This window comes from Triturus cristatus, chromosome 7, assembly GCF_964204655.1.
Source record: "Triturus cristatus chromosome 7, aTriCri1.1, whole genome shotgun sequence".
Taxonomy (NCBI): Eukaryota; Metazoa; Chordata; class Amphibia; order Caudata; family Salamandridae; genus Triturus; species Triturus cristatus.
Window position 1 is genome coordinate 55,260,229 of NC_140590.1, and position 25,020 is coordinate 55,285,248.

Consider the following 25,020-nt stretch of genomic DNA (forward strand, 5'->3'; position numbering starts at 1 on the left):
AAACGTATGGCACACCTGAAGCCATCTTGCTTGGATTAAAGTGGTAACTCTTAAAACATTTAATTTAAAAAGGAACAAAATGAGGGGGTTCATTTTTCCATAACAAGTATGATTAGTGCTGCAGAAAGAAAAATTAGGGCACATTTTGAGTGACTTCTCAAATCCTCTTCTATTTCATTAAAAAATTCTGACATGCAGACTGAAACATGCACTTTCAATACCAGCAGCAGTTTTCCCTGGTGAGCAGTAGCTTTACTACAGTGATCTAATGAGCAAAAAGAGTGCTAACATTCTGAATTTATGGCAAATGTGTGACACATCTGAATGCCTTCTTGATGGAATCAAAGTAAAAAACTGAAAGTATTTCCTACTGAGGAGACCGCAGTAAATGAGGAAATTAGGAAACTTCATAACAAATAAGTCTCCCAAGATGGGCACCAGAGACAAAAGAGCCCAAATGTAGCCCAAATATCACCCAGATGTAGCCCAAGTATAGCCCAATGACAGAATGTCCCAGAGTGTTCTTAAAAACAACTAGAGCGCTTACTGTCTTCATTTTGACAAAAGTATGGCACACCTGAAGCCATCTTGATTGGAATAAACTGGTAACACTTAAAACATTTAATTTAAAAAGGAACACAATGAGGGGGTTCATTTTGCCATAGAAATTATGATTAATGCTGAAGAAAGAAAATGAGGGCACATTTTGAGTGACTTCTCAAATCCTCTTCTATTTCATTAAACAATTCTGACATGCAGACTGAAACATGCACTTTTAATACCAGGAACAGACTTCCATGGTGAACAGTAGGTTTACTACAGTGATCTAATGAGCAACAAGAGTGCTAACTTTCAGAATTTATGGCAAATGTGCGACACATCTGAATGCCTTCTTGATGGAATCAAAGTAAAAAACTGAAAGTATTTCCTACTGAGGAGACTGCAGTACATGAGGAAATTAGGAAACTTCATAACAAATAAATCTCCCAAGATGGCCACCGGAGACAAAAGAGCCCAAATGTAGCCCAAAATCACCCAGATGTAGCCCGAATATAGCCCAATGACAGAAGTGTGCAAAACACTTATTATTTTGTGTTTTTGCAGTGTTATATAGTGCAGACTTGTCAGGTATTGGAGTGCTTTACATGAGCATTGGTTACATCACACAAGAACAAATTCATTTTGGTTGTAGACATGGGGAGACTAAGTGATTTGACCAGAATCACAGAATGTTGAGCTGAAGCAGAAACTCCAACCTGGTTCCCCAGTTGCAAAGTCTGCAGTTCTGGAAGTAACACCACATCCTCTCCCCTAAGTGCAACATTTAAGCAAGTGGTCAACTGGATAAAAAAAACATAAAGATAACAAATAATTTAAAAGTGCTTTGTCGCTATTTGAAAACTCAGAAAATATGTCCTTATTTTAGTCTTTTAGAGCACTAACCATAATTTTGATGCCAATAAGACCCTCTCATATATGTAATGTCTAAAGGAAATGCTCTAGGTATTACAGTTTTGATTACATCAAGATGACGTCAGGCGTTCCACACTTTTGTAATAAATTATAGAATGTTAGCAATCTAGTTGTTTATTAGGATACTGTTGAGAGGCAGAGGCCAGGGGCACGGACTCTGAAAATTGAAGGCAGGTAGGAGGGTGCAAAGGCAACGATTTAACCACACTGAGCAGGCAGGAAGGGCCGTGGCAGCACAACAGACTATAGAGGGCAGTGGAAAGGGGGGCAGGGGCAACAAACCAACAATACAGGACTTGCAAGAGAGGCTGTGGCAATGTAATAGACCATTGTGGGCAGAAGGAAGAGGCAATGGTAGTACAACCATACATGCTAACAGACCCGATTCAGCCAGGAAACGTCCAATGTTTTTAAGCTCAAATGGGCTTTATTTGATCTGTCTCCTGTCTACAATCTCCTCTTTTTCAATGTAACTCAAAGGGGAAAATCAATACCCCAGTTTTTTTTCAAAATCTCCTTCTTACCAAGCTCAAAATGTTCGCAAGTATGGTACATTGGATCATGGAAGGAAATGGGGTAGGGACATGGACTTGGATAACAGAGGACAGGAGGGACATGGAGAGGTGCACCAAACTGACCCTGCAGGGCAGGCATCAGGGTTTGCAGCAGCACAATACACCACACAGGGCATGCTGGACGGGAGTGCAGCACAACAATCCATAGAAAGCAAGAGGGAGGGGACAGGACCATACACATGGACAACAGAGAAAAGAGGGGCAAGAGGCAATGGTAGCTAGCTGACCATAATGGACAGACAGGAGAGAAAGCTGCAGCATAACAGACCATAAAGGGCAGGAGGGACGGATCAGGGGGATTACAATGGAACAGACAAGCCAGGAAGGAGGGAGTAGGGGTCTGCACATGTAAACAGAGGGCTGGGGGCAAGGGGGCAGGGCAGGAGCAGCAAGATAGCCATGGAGGTCAGGCAGGATGGGCACTAGAAGCAAGACACACCATGAAGAGCAACAGTGAGACTGTGATGGCATACACACAGACCATGGAGGGAAGGTGGGAGGGGTCAGGGGCAGCTAACTGACCACACAGGGAAGGTGGGAGGGGACATGGCAGCACAGAAGACCATGCATGGCAAGTGGGAGGGTTAGTGGCAGCACAATGGCTATGATGGGCAAGAAGGAGGGTGCAGGGGCATGCACAAAGGACCATGGAGGATAGAAGGGAGGGTCAGGACCTGTGCACAGACAAGAAAGTTCAGGGGAAGGGGCCTCACAACAGACCGCACGGGGCAGGCAGGAGGAGCAGTTGCAGCACAACAGACCAGGGAGGGCAGAAGGGTGTGGCAGTACAATGGACCATGTAGGACAGGAGGAAGAGGATAGGGGCATGGCATGTGGACAGGCAGGGTGGAGGTGGCAGGGACAGGTTACAGTCATCTGACAATGCTAGGCAGGTGGGAGGGGAGTGGCAGCTCAACAGAACACTCAGAGTAGATAGGAGTGGCAGGTCCATGGAACATGGTGGGCAAAAAGGATGGAGCAGGGGCATGCACAAAGACATCGGAGGGCAGGGGGAAGGAGAATAGGGGCAGCAAGCTAAGCACAGAGTTTAAGCAGGAGGTCAATGATGGGGCATAGAATTGGGCAATGGAGGGCAGGAGGGAGTGGACTGGTACATCATACTAAATTGAGGGCAGTGGCAGCACATCACACCATGCATGGCAGGAGGGAGGAGGCTAGTCCATGGATTCACACAACAGAGGATAGGGAGGAGGGGGATGGGGCAGCAAGCTAACTGTTCAGAGAAGGCGGGTATTAGGAACTTTATTGTTTTTAAAACGTGTGTCTATGCGAACTACTTAAAATATGAACAAGTATGCAGCATAATCTCACTTTTATTCAGGAAGAAGAAGACGTTTGTGACTGTGACTCTGGGCTCACTTGGCAGAAACACCCCCTGACCCTCCACCCCCTATCGCAAAATGTAATGCCCGTGAAAAGGGTAGGTGAACACAGTGTTATATAGAACATAGTCCTGAGAGCACAATTGGAAATGAAAACTAGATATAGTGTATGGTATAAACCATCCACCAAAAAGTGTGATATAAGATGAACCGGGCATGAAATATAATATGCAATACATTGTGCGCAATGACAGATTCATTGGAGAGCGCGAGATAGCACAGGCACTAGCGCGTGCTATGCGATATGCGCCTTGGAGTGTAATATGCACAAGGCAGTGTTGTGTAACCTAACTAGTCTCTAAAGTTGTAATATAAAATATGTGCTGGAGAGTGTAACGTTGCATATGCACTGTGACAAAGATATGGATCCCAGATTGTAATATGTATGTGTTAGACCTGTCAGCCCTTTGGGTGGTCCCTCCTCATTATTATTTATTTTGTCCCACTTCTGCCTCAAACCCTGTTATAATTTTTCCTTTTTGGGAACCACCAGACTTTTTAGTGTTGATGCAGGGTCAGGGAGCCATTTTCCCTACCCCTGGAACTTCTGTATGAGGGCCTGAGAAACAAAATGGTGGCCACCCATTGTCACCTGTGACATCACCAGAACCCACTGGAGGTTTCTAGAACCTTCTGTAACATTCTAGAACCCTGTGACAGTGAGAGGCAGATTAGAATGTTGGGAGGCCATCTCAGTGTGGCAGTTGGCAACTGACTGGAGAAGAGAGAGGACAGATATAGAAGGAGGTCGGAGTAAGACAGCAGGGGTGGAAACCAGTGCTTGGAGTGGGGTCCAGAAACCCACCCTTGATGCTAGTCCCTACTGACCAAGCCCAGCCTAAAGCCCTGTGTGGGACCAAGACCAGAAGAACCATCTTAAGGAACTGAACATTTGAAACAGGCCTTAAAGAAAAAGAACAGCAAGTTCCTGACCTGTTCAGTGGTGTCCTCCTGGAGTCCGGACGTCGAGAAGCCTGGAGACCTGGGGCCTGAGGTAGAGAAGCGGCGCTGACAGAAAGCAGACGTCGTACCCGGAGCAGCCAGAGGTCGAGTGAGGGCGCCGACGGAGGTCGTGGAGAGGCGCCGGAGGTCGAGTGGAGATTCACCCGAGGTCGAGGTGAGGGCGCCGACGGAGGTCGTGAAGCGCGCCGGAGGTCGGGAGTGGAGATCGCACTCCGAAGGCACCCGGAAGCGGGGAGGCCGTGTCCCTGCGACGCCGGAAGGCGACATCGAGACGAGGCCGCCCAGCGACATCGAGTCGAGACCGCCCAGCGACATCGAGTCGAGACCGCCCAGCGACATCGAGTCGAGACCGCCCAGCGACATCGAGTCGAGACCGCCCAGCGACATCGAGCCGGAGCCGCCTCACGACATCGACACGGCGCCGAGCGGAGCCGATCATCGTGAAAAGGGCAGTAAGTGGTAGAGGGGGCATCTGAGGCCCCGTGGAGCCCTAAAAGACCATTCTAGGGGCTAGAGGGGTGTTAGAACCAGCCTGGGAGTGCCAGGGGTGAACTGAGACTGGTGCAGTGACATATGTGAGGGGCTGTGTAGTTTGGAGGGCCAGATCTTTAGGTTACCCTTGTTCTGCCTCAGCTTAGGCCCCAGCCTTGACCAATCTAGGTGGGACACCCCCATGCCATCCAAATGACCACACGCTGTGTATGGGCAAAGTAAGACCAAGTTACCTCATGAAAGTGATCTGATCTATACTGTCATTGATTGCTTTTCCTTATTTATTGAGGGTGCTTTATTTATTGTCTTCCACTAATTTATTCCTGCACTGTATTTATTGTCTGACTGTATTTATTTGCCAACTGTATTTATTGCACATCTATTTATTCTTTGCTTAATGAGGATCTGAACCTATTTAGTGAAATTCCAAAGTAGCATTGTTTATTTGACCTGCTCTTTTAAAAGAAAATCCTATCGTATTGTATTTATGTGATGAAACCTGCAACTAAGAGAAAATAAGATCAAGACATATATATTTTCAACTTGACTTGCATAATTTTTACGGTGTAGTGTGTCAAGAATTCCTGTCATACAAGGGAAACACGCCCTTATGTAAACAGGAGAGCCGTTACATAACTCAAGGAAAACACGCCCTATAAAGGGAGGAACCGGGAGGTACAACGCGGTCGGATATTGTGTTCACACCGACGTACCTGCTTCGTGAAGAGCAGTGTTCCGGAGTGGTGCTCCAGTAAGGCAAGAACGGAGGTAGGTCGAGTCGTTACTCCCTGGGCCGTGTCTTGCCCCATCGTCACCTGTGAAGGACCCGGAAGCTCTACCGGTCAACCATTGAGCTTCGCTTTTTGACTCGGCTGAGTCCAAGCGCAGTGGCGCTTTTGCTGGTTGGAGTCGTAACTCCCAGCCCGACCAGAGACACAGGGACTGCCAGCTGTAACGCACACCAGGAGGTGTTTGCCGCGTTACAGACTCGGAAGTCCACAGGATCGATCGAGCGGCTGCTCTCGGTTCAGTCTTCTTGCTTGTGATTGGGGTATCGGTGACGCATCACCAGGAGGTGACTCCGCGTCCCGGTGCAGTCTGAGGAAGAGGTTGAGCGGCTGCTCCCTTCAGGTAGAGACCCCGGCTGGGTGTTTCCCTGACTCCTCGATTCTCCCCAACACTCTTCGTGCCCCTCACAGCCTACCGATTGGCATTGTCGGCCATTTCATTTCTGCCCTCTGTTGGCATACGCCGGGACCGGCGTATATGCAGAGGACGGTTAGGACCATCTGTGCTGTGGGCTGGTAACGTACTTAGCCTGGAGGATTCCAGTGACTATAACTTTTGTTTATTCTTTGTATTATATTTGCCTTCATTAAAACAACTAACCCTTCACTAGTGGTTGCGTCCTCATTGTCGTGTCTGTTAAACGATCCTGAGACGTTCAGGGCGTTACATAGTGTCGTTTTTGGAACGGATGAACGCATGGTTATTGTGAGGGTGTGACGTACGCTTAACATGGTGCCTGACCCCCAACCGCTCGAGCCAAGCTACCACTGTGCTGGGAGCCTGGTGACTGCTAACCCGGTTGCCCGGTTTCCAACATAAAATTGGTGTTTAGCGGTGGGATAGAGCTGTGCTTGCGTCTACTCGACAATAACTGTGGGTAGTCCATAGGCCTACACCGGGAGTTTTCTCCAAGCGGACTTCCTGATTTCGAGTTTTGTTTTTTCCAAATTTACTTCTGGTGGTGGGAGGAGGTATTACAAAAGGTACCCCCCTGCATAGCTTCTGTAAGCAACTGTCTTCTATCCTGAGTGGGCAAAATGGAGTTTGTATTGGAGGATGTGGAAACTTACACTGTGGCCCAACTCAGAGAGTTTTGTGAGCGAGAGGGGGTGTTTTGTCCCCAAGGTGCAAAGAAGGGTGAGCTCCAGACCAGCTTAAGGGCTTGGGGGGAGGCACGACGAGAAAGTAAGGTTGAGAAGGAGGATAGGGATGGAGAGCCTGACAGCGAGGGGGCTGGTTTGTACCAACCTGAGGTGGGGAACCTAGTAGAGGGGCCCAGAACACTTTCAAGGAAGGGCAGCAGTGTCTCTAGTGGCGGCTTATCATAAGCAGTATTAACTGACCGGAGGGAGAAAAGACAGCTCACATGGGAGTTGGCGAAGCTGGAGAAAGAAAAGGAGGAACGGAGGATGGCTCACGAGTTGAGGCTCAGGGAGATAGATCTCCAGATCCTACAGGTCGGGGCACACACTGTTCCTAATGGTGGCAGCGAAGAAAGAACTCGCCAGGGAACCCAAACCCTATTTGCCAAAAGACATAGTAGCTAGCTATAGTGCGGGAGATGATATCGCCAAGTGGCTAGCGGCCTATGAGGTCTCTTTAAGAGTCCATGGGGTTCCAGAGAAATATTGGGGAGGGGGATTGTACAAATACATGCCTCCAGCTGGCAGGGATACACTATTGGCCCTAGAGCAGGAGGAGCAGACCCACTACCCCACCATGAAAGTGGCGCTCGTGAGGAAGTTTGGACTAACACCCGAGAAGTACAGACAGAAGTTCCGGGGTAGCCACAAACTGGGCACACAGAATTGGGTGGATTTCCTGGACTATGCAAAGAAGGCATTAGAGGGTTGGATACAGGGCAGTGAGGTGAGGGATTACGAGGGGTTGTTTGATTTGATGTTGAAGGAACACCTGCTCGAAAAATGTTTCCCTGAACTGCGTCAACACCTGGTGGATAGCAAGCTGACCAATCCCCGGAAGCTTGCTGAGGACGCGGACATTTGGGCTAGTACCCGGGTGTCCACAAGGGGGACTGGAGGGGACTCTCAAAAGACCGGACAGGGCGCCCCCCAGAAGAAAGAGGGAGGGGAAAAGAAAATGGAGTTCTCTAAAGGCCCCCAAAATAGTTTCCAAGGGAAGGGAACGGGATTCACCCCTAGGGCTAACCCACCCAGAAACCCTAGTCCTGGCCAGAGTCAGCAGCCAAGGGTTGTCCATTGCTACGAGTGCAGTGGTGTCGGACACTATAAGGGAGATGTGAAGTGCCCGAAAAGACCACCCCCTCCCATCGGAGGAAAGGCCCCCGGAGTAGCTAGTGTAGTGCTCGGGGAGGAGATGCCCTTAGGTAAGGGAAGGGAGTGGGCGGGTGTCACTTTAGTGTCCCTGGGAGAACGGGAGATGGTTCCTAAGATCCAGGTGCCCGCAAATACCACAAAGTATGGGCAGTGGGTCACCATCAACGGCCAAAGAGGGGAGGCTCTGAGAGACACAGGAGCCAGTATGACTATGGTACGTAGCCAACTGGTGTCTCCAGAGCAGGTGATTCCCCATGTACTCCACCCTGCCGCGATGGCTGACGGCAGAATGGGCCACTATCCGGTGGCCGAGGTTCCATTTGAATGGGAAGGGGTTGCAGGTTTGCTTCGAGTTGCCGTAAGCCCTGCCGTGCCAGTCGATAGTCTGCTGGGGAATGACATGGAGCATAATGCTTGGAAGGAGGTGGAATACCGGACTCATGCTGAGATGCTGGGTACACCTGACTGGGCCTGTGTCAGCACAGGGTCTGCGACTACCCGGAGGGGGAGTTCGTTTAGGCGGGAGCCTGGACCAAAGGCACCGCCGGCTGCCGACCAAGGGAAGAACCGAGGGCAGGAGGAGCCTGCCTCGGCATCCGCGCCCCGTGTGACGGATAGGCCACCGGAGGTGGTGGACCAGGAGTCCGCGGAGGGGGATGTTACCGAACTGGAGAACCTACCCATCCCGGCCGAGTGGCACGTGGAGGGAGGGCCGACCAGGGAGGAATTCTGCAAGGGCCAGAAGGAGTGTCCTACCCTTGAGGGACTGAGGCGACAGGCCGAAGCCCAGGCAGCAGGGAACGTTGAGGGGAACTATAATATTTACTGGGAGGATGGCCTCCTCTACAGTGAACCCAAGGCACCCATGCACGGATCGTCACGGGCCTTGGTTGTCCCTCAACGTTATCGAGCCTTCCTCCTGGAATTGGCTCATGAGATCCCCTTGGCAGGACACCTGGGGCAAGACAAGACCTTTGCCCGGCTTGTCCCACACTTTTATTGGCCTCAAATGAAAGTGTTGTTCGACACCTATTGCCGGACGTGTGTGTCTTGTCAAGCCGGTGGGAAAACAGGGGTGAAGCTGAAAGCTCCCCTGGAACCACTTCCTGTCGTTAGCACCGCCTTTGAAAGGGTGGGCATCGACATTGTGGGTCCATTAGATCCGCCTACTACAGCTGGTCACAGGTTTATCCTGGTTCTGGTGGATCATGCCACACGGTACCCAGAGGCTATACCTCTGAGGACCATTACAGCACCTGTTGTGGCTAGGGCCCTGATGGGAATCTTTACCCGAGTGGGTTTTCCCAAGGAAGTTGTGTCCGACAGGGGGACCAACTTCATGTCAGCATATATGCGGGCGATGTGGAAGGAGTGTGGAGTGACCTACCGGTTCACCACTCCTTACCACCCCCAGACCAATGGTCTGGTGGAGAGGTTCAATAAAACCTTGAAAGGCATGATCAGAAGTCTGCCTGAAAGCCTGCGGAGGAAATGGGACGTCCTCCTACCCTGTCTATTGTTTTCTTACAGGGAAGTGCCACAGAAGGGAGTGGGCTTCAGCCCCTTCGAGCTTCTGTATGGGCACCCTGTACGTGGACCTCTCAACCTGATGAGACGGATGGGAAAGAACTCCCAGAAAGCTTCCCCAGGATGTGGTGAGCTACATGCTGGCCTTCCGGAGCCAAATGGCTAAGTTGTGGAAGCAAGCTTCTGACAACTTGGAAGCCAGCCAAGCAGTAATGAAGGCGTGGTATGACCACAATGCTCACCCGGTGGAATTGGAGCCTGGCCAGAAGGTGTGGGTGATCGAACCAGGAGAGCTTAGCGCCCTCCAGGATCGCTGGTCAGGACCCTTTGAGGTGTTGGAGAAGAAGGGTAAGGCTACCTACTTGGTGGATCTGAAGACCCCTCGCCAGCCCCTACGGGTGCTGCATGCCAACCGCCTCAAACCCCACCATGAGAGGCCCGAAGTCATATTGCTGATGGTGACTGACGGAGCAGAGGACGTGGAAAGCGAGCCTCTCCCAGACTTATTTGCGTCTCAAGAGAAGGATGGGTTGGTGGAGGGAGTGATTCTCTCCCCGTCCCTAACTCCTGAACAGCAGGAGGACTGCCGCCAGGTCCTGGGACAGTACTCTTCGTTGTTCTCCCTTGTTCCGGGTAGGACTCACCTGTGCGTCCATGACGTGGACACAGGAGACAGCCCACCTGTGAAGTCCAAGATCTACCGGATGACCGACAAGGTGAAGGCTAGCATTCACAGTGAAGTCACTAAGATGCTGGAGCTAGGAGTGATTGAACCTTCTAGCAGCCCCTGGTCCAGTCCGGTGGTATTAGTACCAAAAGCTGTACCACCGGGAGCCCAACCGGAACTGAGGTTCTGTGTGGACTACCGGGGACTGAACTCAATAACCAAGACTGATGCTCATCCGATTCCAAGAGCGGATGAATTGATTGACCGGCTGGGAGCTGCCCAATATCTGAGTACCTTTGACCTTACTTCCGGGTACTGGCAGATCTCTCTGACTGATGGAGCTAAGGAAAGGTCAGCCTTCTCCACACCCAAGGGCCCCTACCAGTTCTGCGTGATGCCCTTTGGGCTCAAGAACGCACCTGCCACGTTTCAGCGTCTGGTGAACCAGATCCTCACTGGAATGGAGAGTTTCTCTGCTGCTTATCTGGACGACATTGCCGTCTTCAGTAACAGCTGGGAGGATCACTTGCGTCATCTGCAAGCTGTTCTCCAGGCCCTGAAACACGCTGGTTTAACGATCAAGGCCAGTAAATACCAGATCGGGCAGGGGTCGGTAGTGTACCTTGGACACTTGGTGGGTAGGGGAGCGGTGCAACCCCTCCAGGCGAAAATCGAGGCTATCATGGCCTGGGAACCCCCCAAGACTCAGACTGAGGTCCGAGCTTTTCTGGGCCTCACCCGATATTACCGCCGCTTCGTGAAGGGGTATGGTACCATTGTGGCCCCCCTCACGGAGCTTACGTCCAAGAAGCAACCTCGAAGGGTAGTCTGGACGGAGGCTTGTCAGCAGGCCTTTGTGAAACTGAAGCAAGCCATGTGCGAGGCCCCGGTATTAAGGGCCCCAGATTTTTCCAAGGAGTTCATTGTCCAGACAGATGCATCGGAACATGGCATTGGGGCAGTGTTATCGCAACTCAATGAAGAGGGTCTGGATCAACCCGTGGTCTTCCTATCCCGGAGACTACTTCCCAGGGAACAGAAGTGGAGTGCAATAGAGCGTGAAGCCTTTGCAGTGGTATGGGCGCTGAAGAAGTTGCGGCCATACCTGTTTGGCTCGCACTTCCTAGTTCAGACCGACCACAGACCCCTTCGGTGGCTGATGCAGATGAAGGGGGAGAATCCCAAGTTGCTAAGGTGGTCTATCTCCCTACAGGAAATGGACTTTCAGGTGGAACATCGGCCTGGAATGGACCACGCCAATGCAGACGGTCTCTCAAGGTATTTCCGCCTTAGTGATGAGAACTCCCAAGGGGTTGGGTAGCTCTCCCCACTTTCAGCTGGGGGGGACGCGTGTTAGACCTGTCAGCCCTTTGGGTGGTCCCTCCTCATTATTATTTATTTTGTCCCACTTCTGCCTCAAACCCTGTTATAATTTTTCCTTTTTGGGAACCACCAGACTTTTTAGTGTTGATGCAGGGTCAGGGAGCCATTTTCCCTACCCCTGGAACTTGTGTCTGAGGGCCTGAGACACAAAATGGTGGCCACCCATTGTCACCTGTGACATCACCAGAACCCACTGGAGGTTTCTAGAACCTTCTGTAACATTCTAGAACCCTGTGACAGTGAGAGGCAGATTAGAATGTTGGGAGGCCATCTCAGTGTGGCAGTTGGCAACTGACTGGAGAAGAGAGAGGACAGATATAGAAGGAGGTCGGAGTAAGGCAGCAGGGGTGGAAACCAGTGCTTGGAGTGGGGTCCAGAAACCCACCCTTGATGCTAGTCCCTACTGACCAAGCCCAGCCTAAAGCCCTGTGTGGGACCAAGACCAGAAGAACTATCTTAAGGAACTGAACATTTGAAACAGGCCTTAAAGAGGAAGAACAGCGAGTTCCTGACCTGTTCAGTGGTGTCCTCCTGGAGTCCTGACGTCGAGAAGCCTGGAGACCTGGGGCCTGAGGTAGAGAAGCGGCGCTGACAGAAAGCAGACGTCGTACCCGGAGCCGCCAGAGGTCGAGGTGAGGGCGCCGACGGAGGTCGTGAAGCGCGCCGGAGGTCGGGAGTGGAGATCGCACTCCGGAGGCACCCGGAAGCGGGGAGGCCGTGTCCCTGCGACGCCGGAAGGCGACATCGAGACGAGGCCGCCCAGCGACATCGAGTCGAGACCGCCCAGCGACATCGAGACGAGGCCGCCCAGCGACAGAGTCGAGACCGCCCAGCGACATCGAGACGAGGCCGCCCAGCGACATCGACACGGCGCCGAGCGGAGCCGATCATCGTGAAAAGGGCAGTAAGTGGTAGAGAGGGCGTCTGAGGCCCCGTGGAGCCCTAAAAGACCATTCTAGGGGCTAGAGGGGTGTTAGAACCAGCCTGGGAGTGCCAGGGGTGAACTGAGACAGGTGCAGTGACATCTGTGAGGGGCTGTGTAGTTTGGAGGGCCAGATCTTTAGGTTACCCTTGTTCTGCCTCAGCAAAGTAAGACCAAGTTACCTCATGAAAGTGATCTGATCTATACTGTCATTGTTTGCTTTTCCTTATTTATTGAGGGTGCTTTATTTATTGTCTTCCACTAATTTATTCCTGCACTGTATTTTTTGTCTGACTGTATTTATTTGCCATCTGTATTTATTGCACATCTATTTATTCTTTGCTTAATGAGGATCTGAACCTATTTAGTGAAATTCCAAAGTAGCATTGTTTATTTGACCTGCTCTTTTAAAAGAAAATCCTATTGTATTGTATTTATGTGATGAAACCTGCAACTAAGAGAAAATAAGATAAAGACATATATTTTCAACTTGACTTGCATAATTTTTACGGTGTAGTGTTGTTTTTGGAACGGATGAACGCATGGTTATTGTGAGGGTGTGACGTACGCTTAACACGGTGCCTGACCCCCAACCGCTCGAGCCAAGCTACCACTGTGCTGGGAGCCTGGTGACTGCTAACCCGGTTGCCCGGTTTCCAACAGTATGGCATAGCGCTGTGCGTTATAACATAGGCATCGAGGAAGGCACGTTAGATGGGGCAATATAACCCGTGCGAAGACAAGTGTGGCATGACATATTCACGGGGTGGTGTTACAGTGCACATGGGCTAGAGAGTGTCATAGCATATGCACTAGCTGGTGGAATACAACACAGAGGTGTGTGGCACTCGGCAGGCAATGGTGGGTGTAACACAGCATTGGGCTCTGCCAGGAGCGCGCTGTGACTCAAGTGATGTTCGTCCCCTTTCCAGAGAGTAAAATAAAAAGTATTACACATCCGGCAGTGGATGTGTGTTTTATTAACCGTGAGGGGGGTTTCTTGCATAGTTTGTCGAATTTTTGTCGAATCCCCTTTGAATGGCTTGGTGTGCATGTGTATTAAATGTGCCCGTCAATAGCTACCCATGTTTGTATAAATAAACGACAAGGGTGTCTACCGGGATTAGGCACGGTAGGGCATCAGACATGTCAGAGCTTCACTAGTGGTGTAAATACATTCCACGTGGATTCATTGTATGCATAGTCGCCTTTTAATGAATATCACGCAAATCGTCATGGTGATAGGTACGTACGGTTTGTCCAGCATGTCCTAGGTGTGTCTATAAATATATATTTTTTAAAAATAATAAAAAACAGTGGCCGGCCCTGGGGATTGGGGTCAAAAAAATATAATTAGGAGACAGGCCCTGGGGGATGGGGTCATCAGGGCCAATAAATTAGAATAAGAAGGGGAACCACACAGCCCCCCTTCTTAAAAAATTAAAATAAATAAAAGACTGGCATCGTGCCGGAGGCCACGCCCCCTCCTTGCAGCACTCTGCAAACGCGCCCCCTGGCGAGTTGTAAGTTGGGGAATTAATTCCTTTTCAATACTGAGGGTCCCTGAGGGTCAACTAGCCCAACAGGCATCTCCAGTATGCGCCAGGGAGCTGCGCTGCAGACAGGTGTTCTGAGGACAAGCCCCTTTTTACACCTCTCTGCAACGCAGCTCTGTGGCGCTTACTGGAGGTACCTAGTGGTCTAGTTTGACCCTAGGGACCCTTAGGATTCAAGGGGACTTAATCTCTCAACTTAGAACAGCCACAGGGCGCGTTTACACAGTGGTGAAGGGAGGGGACGGGGCCTGAGGTGACGTGTGCAAACACGCACTATGGCACGTTTTAAATTGGGGATATAATTTCCCTTCAATACTGAGGGCCCCTGGGGGCTAACTAGCCCACCAAGTGCTTCCAGTAAGCGCCTCTGAGCTGCATTGCAGAGAGGTGGTCCAGGCCGTGCCACTTTTTACACCTCACTGCAACGCAGCTCTGTGGCACTTACTGGAGGTACCTAGTGGGCTAGTTGGACCCTAGGGACCCTCAGGATTCAAATGAACTTAATCTCCCAACTAAAAACGGACACAGGGCGTGTTTACACAGTGGTGAAGGGAGGGGACGGGGCCTGAGTTAACGTGTGCAAAAACGCCCTGTGGCCTGTTTTAAGAGGTAGTTTTAACCCCCCTGCCCTATTATATACTAGGGGCTTACAGGGGAGGTCATGCTAATCACAGGGGGACCCCAACGCATAATGTTGCCTTATATGTAGGTGTTTTCACTGTATTCTAAGTGTCTTTTAACATAGCACTGGCTCTAGGACTGGTTAGTCAGACTCAGTTACCACCAATATCCGTCTGAAAAAGTTGAGGGTACAGGATGATTTTGCAACAAGGATTCTTTCTGCTCTTCTTTTTGTTCTTTCTGCACGTTATCCTTCTTCCTGCACTTTTCTTCGTCTTTGAGGACTTCTGTTGCTTCTTTCTGCACTTTTTTTTTTTCTTTCTGTGCATTTTTTCTTCTTTCTTCACATGTCCTATCTCTGTAGGCATAGTTAGAAATTAGCATTTAAAAAACCTTTGAAATTCACAGAAAAAACCATAGGTTTCAGGCACGTTATAGTTAGGAATTAGCATTTAAAAAACCTCAGAAATTCACTGAAAAAACCATAGGTTTCAGGGGTGTTATAGTTAGCTGGACTTTCACTTGTACAAAACCATTGAAATTCCCCCGTTATAGTTAGTTCAGCTAACTATAACTCGCGCGCCCGCAATGCACTGCTGATGACGTCACATATTACATCACTCATGATGTGGTCAGTGACATCACTCATGACATCACTGATGACATCATCCTTGTGATAGAGTGGCAGACCTCCTCTCCCTCTAATATAACCTTTGATACACACATTCAAAAATAGAGACTAAACTTTTCAAAACAATGGACATACCAATACCAGTTACAACAACCTCTTCAGTAATTCTAAGATCCACATACACATCCACTCATTCACCAACAGTCCTATACAGTCACTCATACATGTACTCACTCATCATATGTACTCATACACCTATACATCCTGTTACGCAATGCCACTCATCCATAGAGTTACTCACACACATAGTCACTCATGCTAATAAAGAATCAAACATACATTTACTTGCATATACAGTTATACACACACCACCACACTTACTTCTACAGAAACTTACACATACTTAGTCTTTTAAACAATCACTTATAGAAACACATACTTATTCATACAGGAACTCTTTCAATCTCTCACTCTCACATATACTCACTTATATACACCAATAGTCACATATACTAGTTTAAAACATATGTAGTTACTCATAAAGACACTATGGAGACAGTCATTCACTCACTAACACACCCATACACACACTCATCCACCCATACAGTCCTGCACACATGCTGTCTTCAACACATACAGTGAGTCACTCATTCATGCACCTATGCACTACGTAATACCCCCCACCGAACCATGCAGACACTCAGACTGATACTCAAAAAACCAACTAATAACCTATATAGACACCCATATAGCTACTCACCAACCCATGCAGCCACTTATACACAAAGTGAGAGACTGATACAGATATTTACATATTTAAACATTACTCACTAAGCCATGTATTCACTATGATACACTTAATCAGTCAGTTACACAATCAATTTTTCAAAAACAAATCATCCATTTAGACACTTATATACCCATTTATTCTTCCATCATTGTTTAGATATACATATATAAAACATATTTAATTTTCAGAAAAACAGACATTCACTGGATGATGTCATCAGTGATGTCATCAGTGATGTCATTTGAGATGTCATCAGTGATGTCATGAGTGATGTCACTGACCATGTCATGAGTGATGTAATATGTGAAGTCATCAGCAGTGCATTGCGGGAGCGCGAGTTATAGTTAGCTGTACTAACTATAACGGGGGAATTTCAATGTACAAGTGAAAGTCCAGCTAACTATAACACCCCTGAAACCTATGGTTTTTTCAGTGAATATATATATAGATAGATATACATGCATATAGATATACATGCATATAGATATACATGCATATAGATATACATACATATATATCTATATATAAAAAATTGATCGATATTAGCCAGTGGCGCACACTGTAGTTCTAGCTAGATCAGAGTTTCTATCAGAAGAGCATTATTTTTGCCAGTAACTTGGGTGCCATTTAACAATTCTGCATGAAACTTTCAAAATAAAAGTTCATCCACCTAAGCTCTTTCCTGGAAACTTTCACGGCAATCCGTCAAGAAGGAGTACAGAAAAAGAGGAAGAGGGAAGGCATGGGGGTGGGTACAAAATATATCCCACAATATTAATTGTCTATGTTAATTCCCAGAGGAAACCTTGCTCTCCGATACATAAAAAACAGCTGCATGCAATTACACCAAATTTGGCAAAAAAGTAAGAATTTTTCTCAGAAAACATGCTTTTGAGATTTGGTGTAAATCCATTCAGTCATTTGAGAAATTGGCGTTTTAAAAAGGTACTCCGCAAGGGCTTGAAGGGGTTAAAAAAATAGGTATATCTGGATGGTTGCTCCTGCTGGACTAACATAGCACAGATTTTTTTTTTTTTAAGGGCTCTCTGATTGGCCGAGTGAGCTTTTTTTCCTGACAGCTATTTCAGGACTGCAAGACTGAGACCATTCCCATGGTGCTGAGTGATCCGATTGTCTGGCTGCCAAAAAAATAAGAACATTTTGCAGCTGCCATTACAAGACTCCGGGACTCTGACCCCATTTCCTAAAATGTTTACAAAATAGTGCATAAAGGGGGGTGGTAAGAACAACCTGGCCCTCAAGCACTTGCAGGGGTGGGGACGGTACCCGGCGGTCCAAAAGTACCCCAATGTCAGTTTGTTTTTCACTTTCACCACCCTCAGACGCACAGCGTGAACAACTGTTGGTACCAATGCGCTAAATACTAACTAGGGACCTCTCAAGATGATAAAAAAAAAAAGTTTACTTCACAGAATGGGAGGAGAGAGGGCAGTGCGGTATCTGCAAGCAGATAAAGTATCCACCAGAAAAAAGCTTTACCAAACGTAAGTAACTTGTTCTTCCGATTGATACTTCTAACAGAGTCCACACCTTAGAATAGATACTAAAATAGTACCTTTTCAGGTGGAGGGTCTGCGGAGTGAACTCAGACCAAACGTACTGCAGGACTGAGCAGGCAGTGGCCTTCAACCCAGACCGAACTGTCAAGGCAGTGATGCTTCTGAAACGTATGCAACAACTCACTTTGCACTCTGGCAGATGTCAAGGATAGACACTCCACATGCCAACGCAGTGGTAGCAGTCTTAGCCCTAGAAGAATGGGCTCTCACACCTTCCAGGGATGCTTCTTGGCCAGTGCTTAGCACATGTTGATGCAGGGTCCTCTTTTGCACAGCATTCCCTTTCTTCGTCCTGAGAATCCCACAAAAACCAAATAATCCACACTGTTACTTGGTACGATCAATGTAAAACCTCACAGCCTGTTTAGGGTCCACATGATGGAACCTCTCCTCTTTCGAGGGGGAGCTAAGTAAGCTGGCAGAGTGATGCATTGCTTACCGTAAAAATGAGTCACGACATGACCAGAATGCCGCATGAGTCCTGAGCACCAACTTGTCCGCGATAAAGGTGGTGAATTGTGGTTGCACTAAGTGCCTGAATTTCACTCATGTGACGAGCTGAAGTAATCACAATGAGGAAAATGGTATTTAGAGTCAGGAGACTTAGTGAGCATCTTCGCATCGGCTCGAAGAGTGTACACCTAGCACACTAAAAAATATCAAGACAAAATTAGGGTCTCACTGTGGCACCACCAACGACATGGGAGGAAACGTGTATCCAACCTTTTATACCTCTCCTAACTGCTGTTACGTGGCCCATAGGGACATTGTTGTTTTTCACTAACTTAGCATGAGCATGTTACAGCTTGCCTGCTGCTTTTGCCACATACTACACGTCTTTATTTTTGCAATACTTTCAGTGATTGCTTTCACATGAGAACTCATTGCTGCGTTCATTCTCTGCATGTTCCTGGGATGTTGACTGAACATTATGTGCAAGGTCCAACAACAATGCCCCTTGTTATTTTGTTCTGGCCAGACCTTAGCCCTTAGATGGAGCTATTTGGACCGCATACCGATGCAGCTGTTTGGACAGTATACTTGGGTTTTTAGTGGGGTACACGAATAGGTGACACACACTTGGAGAGGGACCTTTCCAAGAAGAAGAGCGAGAGAGCATTTATAATGTAGATCTACCATCTATAGGCTGAGGTATTGATGAATACAGGCCCCAGCTAGGCCCGCAGGACACAAGGGTTCGCTCTCCTGTAATGGAATCTATAAGGAAGTTTTTTTTTTTTTTTTTTTTTTTTTTTTTTTTTTTTTTTTATTGGTTCTATTGACAGAGTTGAGAGCGAGGCGACCTCAAGCAGTGCTAAAACAGTGTATATGCACAAACATATGCAGAATACTTGAACCGTATAACGAGTGGTTTTGGAAGGGTCGAATAATTATACACAAGGTATGTACCACATATCCTTTTCAATAATAGGCAGGTTCTATTATCTAATTTCCCCTAATGGGTGTAACCTACGGTGTCAATTACTTTGGGTTTTCTCGTTTTAAATAACGATACAATCGATGCACTTTGAGATTATACTGACTTTAAGATAAAGGGTAACGGATGTGGGAGTCAGTGACTTGGAAATAGATATATTGATTATAGGTGGAGTGATTTTCCATTGAGATAATTTTTGGTTTTGATTGCTTTTAGCCCGCCAAAATAATTTATAGAAAAAAGAAAGAAAGAAAAGACGATTATTTGTTCCGACCATACCCTAATTGGACAATAGGTAATATGCAGTTTTCAATATAAGGTATTTTAAGTTTATTCAACATATCACATATTAATACACCTAATTGCTTTACATTCACTGTCGGTGATATATTAGATTGGGTTGTAAGGTTGTTATACACTCTGGGTGTTTTATTTGAAGTTCTACGTTTTGTTGTATGAGCCGCCACTTCAGTTTTGAACTGTTGTAATATAACTGTAATATAGTGTCTTTTAATATTATTCCTGTGTTTCTGTGTATATAATCTAAATAGAGATAAGATGGATATTAATAGGGACAATTAATTTGTTCTTACAGGTTGTAAATTATTGGTTCGGATGCCCTAGTCCTGATGAGGCCAAAAGAGTTATTTGGCTGAAACGCGTCGACATTTATTTTGAAGACACTCACTGGATTATGATTTATGTTTTGACTTATTTGTGAAAGAGCACTCAAAATAATTAGGAGATTGTAAACGACAAAATCTCGTAGTGCGTCTTTAGTAGTGATCTTCTATATATAGGAATGCTGTTTCAAAAAAAGCCCATAAGCATCCTGGTACATTAAAAAGGGCGTTTGATGATATGTATATGTTCAGTGATTGTGCTATATGTAAGTATTGTAAATATTGTATTTGTTTGTATATATATGTCTAAAAACAAAAGAATTTCAAAAAAAGTGTGGTAGAAAATAAATATCCTCACACTTATAAAAAGTAATTGATACATTTTTGGTTTTCATTGGAATCGCCGTTGACTTGGTCACAAAATTTAATAATACAGGTTTTGTTGGAGAAATAAATATTACTCCAGGGGAGAGATAATTCATCTATCTCTTCGCCTAAACTTATGTGAGAGTATCAGTCCCGAGGCATTATCTTTTTCTATATATCGTAAAGTACAAAGACAGCATTTTTTAACCCTTAAGGGTGGTCCTACAATCCACACAACACTCTTCAGTATTGCATAGAGTAGCACAAAGAACCTTCGTACATGGTCCCCTTTTATACACAACAGAGGGGCTCATAAGTGGGTGGATACAACATGAGGCCGAAGAACATTACCATTTATGGTCATTTTCGATACTGAATCAATATGTGGGCGGAGCTAACACACTCCTTGAGCCCGCGAAAACATGGTCAAGCAAGGCTAACTGATAACAGATGTGGTCAAGTCTGGGCATGTGCCAGATGGACAAAGGAGCTATTTATAGACTGTTACTAGGCAGAGTACAAGAGCAACTAACACAGAGGTTGGACTCTTCTCGTGGGGAACACGTGGAAGCATGACAATACAAGATGGAGTCCGAACTTCGGTCAACATAACAGAGAAAACATGCTTTATAAGAGGGGAATTAATGTCTTTAGTAAATGCTTAATCACATCGTTGTTTCAATTTACAACAGACGACCCTTTCAGCATTTACTGAAGACATCCGGTTTGTTAGGATAATCGTCATATATGTCAATCGTCATCATTTCTTCAACTTCTTTAGCTAGACGTTTCTGGTGAGCAACATCGGCAATAGCTTTCTTATCAGGGATACAAAATGATACACATGATGAGCAGAGTAAAGGACCACACTGAATGCAGATACAGCATGAAAACAGAACCGCTACAATAATGCAGAGACCAGTTAGAACCTTCCATCCCCAGGCAGTAATTAACGCCCAAAACCATCCAGAAAAGGACCAAGTGCCGTTTTCTGTATGGATCTCAGCTGCAATTTTATGCAGTTTATTGATGGCATTATAAACTGATGGCGTATGATCAGGGATAAACACACAACAGCTACTTCCAATAATTTTACATGCTCCTCCTCTGTCAGCTAGCATAACGTCTAATACCATACGATTCTGCAATGCAACAATTCTAGTAATCTGCAATTCCTCCGTAAGATTCCCAAGAGCAGCAGTCTGATTTGTCACAGCTTCTACCACTCTTGTTAACCTTCGGATCTTCCTACTGTTCAGGGCAGCTCCAACAAAGAAAAACAGTCCTAAGTTAAAATCAATATACTGTTGCAGACTGGTATCAGTCTGATCTACATCATCAATTGATAAAGTACGTTTATACCTATTTACAGTCACATTATTCAATAATTTCAGATCCTTATGATAAGATGCGGGTGCTAGGAATACAGGAGGTAATAGAAATGATACATAGCATACCCCAGACCACCCAGCCGGCAGACGGTAATAACCTTTATTTCCACACACAAAATACGTATTATGGGAGGCCAAGAAGGTACTATTGTTCAACCCATCAATATTCAAAACAGTAATGCAATCACTAACACCAACAGGAATAAAACCCACACTCTGGACACACAGGTCCGCTTGAGCTTGTGCTACTTGGATCACAAATTTGTCTTTTCCCACAGTGTCTCTGGTGTTCGTGAAGATGTAGGGGATGGATTCATTGTCTGGTCGGTACTCTTCCCACTCCCAAATTGTCCCATTCGCTTGTGGATACCCATTTTTGTCTTGATGGCATTCTTTATTAAGTCTAAAAAGCAATCGTCCCACTGTCGGTTTCCGAGTGGCAAAAAGCAAAGTATACCATGCTCTACAAGAGCCATTATGAGAGAAAGGAAGTGGTATAAATGGCGTTCCTCCTTTCTTCTGATGAGCTGGCATCATCCCACATATCCAACAGTTCGTAGCATTCGTAGCAACGTGGGTATGATGCAGCATCTGGATGAAAGTGTTATTCAAGTAAGATTGTCGATGCTTCAACTCTTGATACGGTAATGTATAAAAGTAGTGCTCCTCAGGCACCGGAGTTGTCAACACAAGAATCTTCCGAGCGGGAGTTACATCCTCCACGAACCATGTGGTTATCCCAACAATGGCTACTGTCAACATGAACCCTAATGCACAAAGGATTTTCTTTTTCTCCATGTCAAGGTAAAAATAAAACCCAATATCTTCCTGAATCTAAAAGTCTGTCAGAACTCTTCCCCTTGGGCAGCGGTTGATTTCTTCACCAGCGGGCCAAGATGGGTGTCGCTACACTAATGCAGGGCTGATCCCCCCCCCCCCCCTTGCCTCATCGGCTCTCCGTTTCACTAACCCAAGGGCCGTTCTGACAGTATGTCCCGGTACTGGAAAACTCACTTCCTTGGTCGAAGATGATATCGCCTTCCTCCAGGAGTCGCGTGGTCCGGAAAGAGCTCCTCAGTGGCGTTTGGCTCCGCAGCACGGCCTGTCTCTGCAGCCAAGATTTCTCGTTGATCGGTCAGCACGGCAGGTTCCACCAATCCGGGCGGCACCTTCCTACAGTGCAGAGAGTGGATCCAATTCTTTCGGTTGGAGACTCGCACAGCCGTCCTCGTTGCGAGGAGGACCTGCTCAGGGCCCACCCATCTCGGTTCCAAGCTGTTCGTCCTGTCGAAAACTTTCACCATCACGTGGTCCCCAGGCCGGAGACCATGTCCTTCACCGGTAGACCGATCAGGGAGCGCCTCTCGGACCTGTTGATGGATAGAAACCAAGTTATCCGTTAACTGTGCCAGATAATCGTTCATCATTACACAAGGTACATCATACACAGCCTTAGGTCTTGGTGGACCCCAAATATTCATTGGGCGTCCAAAAACAATTTCATAAGGTGTAAGGCCAGTTCGAGAGTGTGGTACCGATCTAATTGACAATAACGCCAGTGGCAGAGCGTCTGGCCAAGTCAAAGACGTTGAAGCTTGAATTTTAGCGATCTTAAGCTTCAGTGTACCATTATACTTCTCGACTAGGCCTGCAGACTGAGGGTGAAACACGGCGTGGAACTTCTGAGTGATGCCTAGGCCCTTCAAGACATACTTTATAACATCCGCTACAAAGTGAGGGCCATTATCACTCCACAGAAGTCTACAGACGCCATATCGAGGGAAGAACTCTTTCAGCAGCAGCTTCGCAGTAGTCATTGCAGTATTGTCTTTCGTAGGGTACGCTTCAACCCATTTGCTGAAAGCGCAGACCACTACTAGAACATACTTCAGATTATTACAGCGCTCAAGCTGGATGTAATCCATCTGCAAAACCTCGAAGGGCGCAGTAGGTGTCACAAACCCTCCTGCTGGAGTTCGAGTACCCTTTCCTGGGTTATACCTCAGGCAGATCATACAGGTCTGCACCACCCTCTTCGCTGTGCTAGCAATCTCTGGATGCTCCCAGACTTGGGTAAGCAATTTCACAATTGCGGAAGCTCCAACATGTGCTAGCCCATGTGCCATCTGAACCATAGGCTGTACAAAAGCCGTGGGTAATTTCCATCTATCCATCTGCTTATTTCTCCAGCAACCCTCATCATCCAATTCTCCCTCACTAGCCCATTGTTCCCGCTCTTTGTCAGAAGCGGTCCTTTGCATTTCTCGCACTTCCTCCTTCGCATCATGCCATCTTTCCACCTGTGACTTTACTACATACACGGCAGTAGTACCGGGCTGCATCGCAGTTTCCCGTGCTACTCGATCTGCCAACGCATTCCCTTCTCCAACTTTGTCAACTACTTTCCTATGGGCGCTACACTTAACGATAGCAATTTTCTTTGGGTATGTCAATGCGGTTAAAAGATTGTGAACTAACTCTCCATGCATTATCTGTACTCCATGTGACGTTAAAAACCCTCTCTCCTTCCAGAGTAGGCCGAAGTCATGCGCTACTCCGAAGGCATAGCGGCTATCTGTATAAACATTCACACATAGTCCTGTACTGAGCTCACATGCTCGTGTTAATGCTATCAGTTCCGCTGCTTGAGCTGATTTCTGTGGTATGCGTGCTGTCTCCACTATCGTTTGCAATGTGGTAATCGCATACGCTGCTGAAGTCGTACCATCTGGTAGCTTCAGACATGATCCGTCCACCCACAGTTCTCCATCTACGTCTGGAAAGGGCGTATCCTGGAGATCAATACGACCCTTTGTTTGTTCCTCAGTCACGAGAATACAATCATGCGCTTTCCGCGCCTCAGGCTGGGTTTCGGGGTATGGCAACAATGTTGCCGGATTTAACGTTACACACCTTTTTAACGTAATATGAGGAGCCAAAAGCGTCAACTCATATCCCGTTAAACGGGCACTGGTCAAATGCTGCGTCTTTGTTTGATTAAGCAGGGCATCAACAGCATGGGGGACTAATACCAACAGCTTATGAGATAACACAATTCCCTCGCTTTGGCGTATTGACACAGCTGTCGCCGCAACCGAGCGAAAACACCCTGGTAATGCTCGGGCGACAGGATCAAGTACAGCCGAAAAATATGCACAAGGGCGCTGCTTATCGCCGTGCATCTGCACTAAAACTGACAATGCACATCCATCTTTCTCATGCACATACAACGAAAAGGGTTTTGCATAATCAGGGGTCCCTAACACTGGTGCTGAACAAAGGGCCTGCCGTAGTTGCTGAAAAGCAGTATCACACTCATCTGACCAAGGGATTGGGGTAGGCGTGTCCTTTGTCAAAAGGGCTAACAATGGCTTAGCTATGTTTGAAAACCCCAATATCCACTGTCTACAAAAAGAAACAAGGCCCAAAAATGCACGCACATCCTTCTGTGTGGACGGTCTCGGTGTATCCAAAATTACTTGGATACGATCCGGTGTGAGTGCACGTCCCTCCTTAGACAAAAGGTGACCCAA

The 25,020-nt window shown here is 47.2% G+C and overlaps 1 protein-coding gene and 1 long non-coding RNA gene across 8 annotated transcripts in view; one reads left to right on the top strand and one right to left on the bottom strand.

Annotated features, from left to right (window-relative positions):
• ARHGEF1 (Rho guanine nucleotide exchange factor 1) overlaps window positions 1-25,020 on the bottom strand; it is an 891,302-nt gene that overhangs the window by 550,392 nt on the left and 315,890 nt on the right. The window lies entirely within an intron of this gene.
• On the top strand, window positions 18,975-20,053 carry LOC146808792 (uncharacterized). Its single transcript, XR_014965488.1, has 3 exons — window positions 18,975-19,071; window positions 19,324-19,402; window positions 19,703-20,053. It is a non-coding gene; the product is annotated as an uncharacterized LOC146808792 (long non-coding RNA).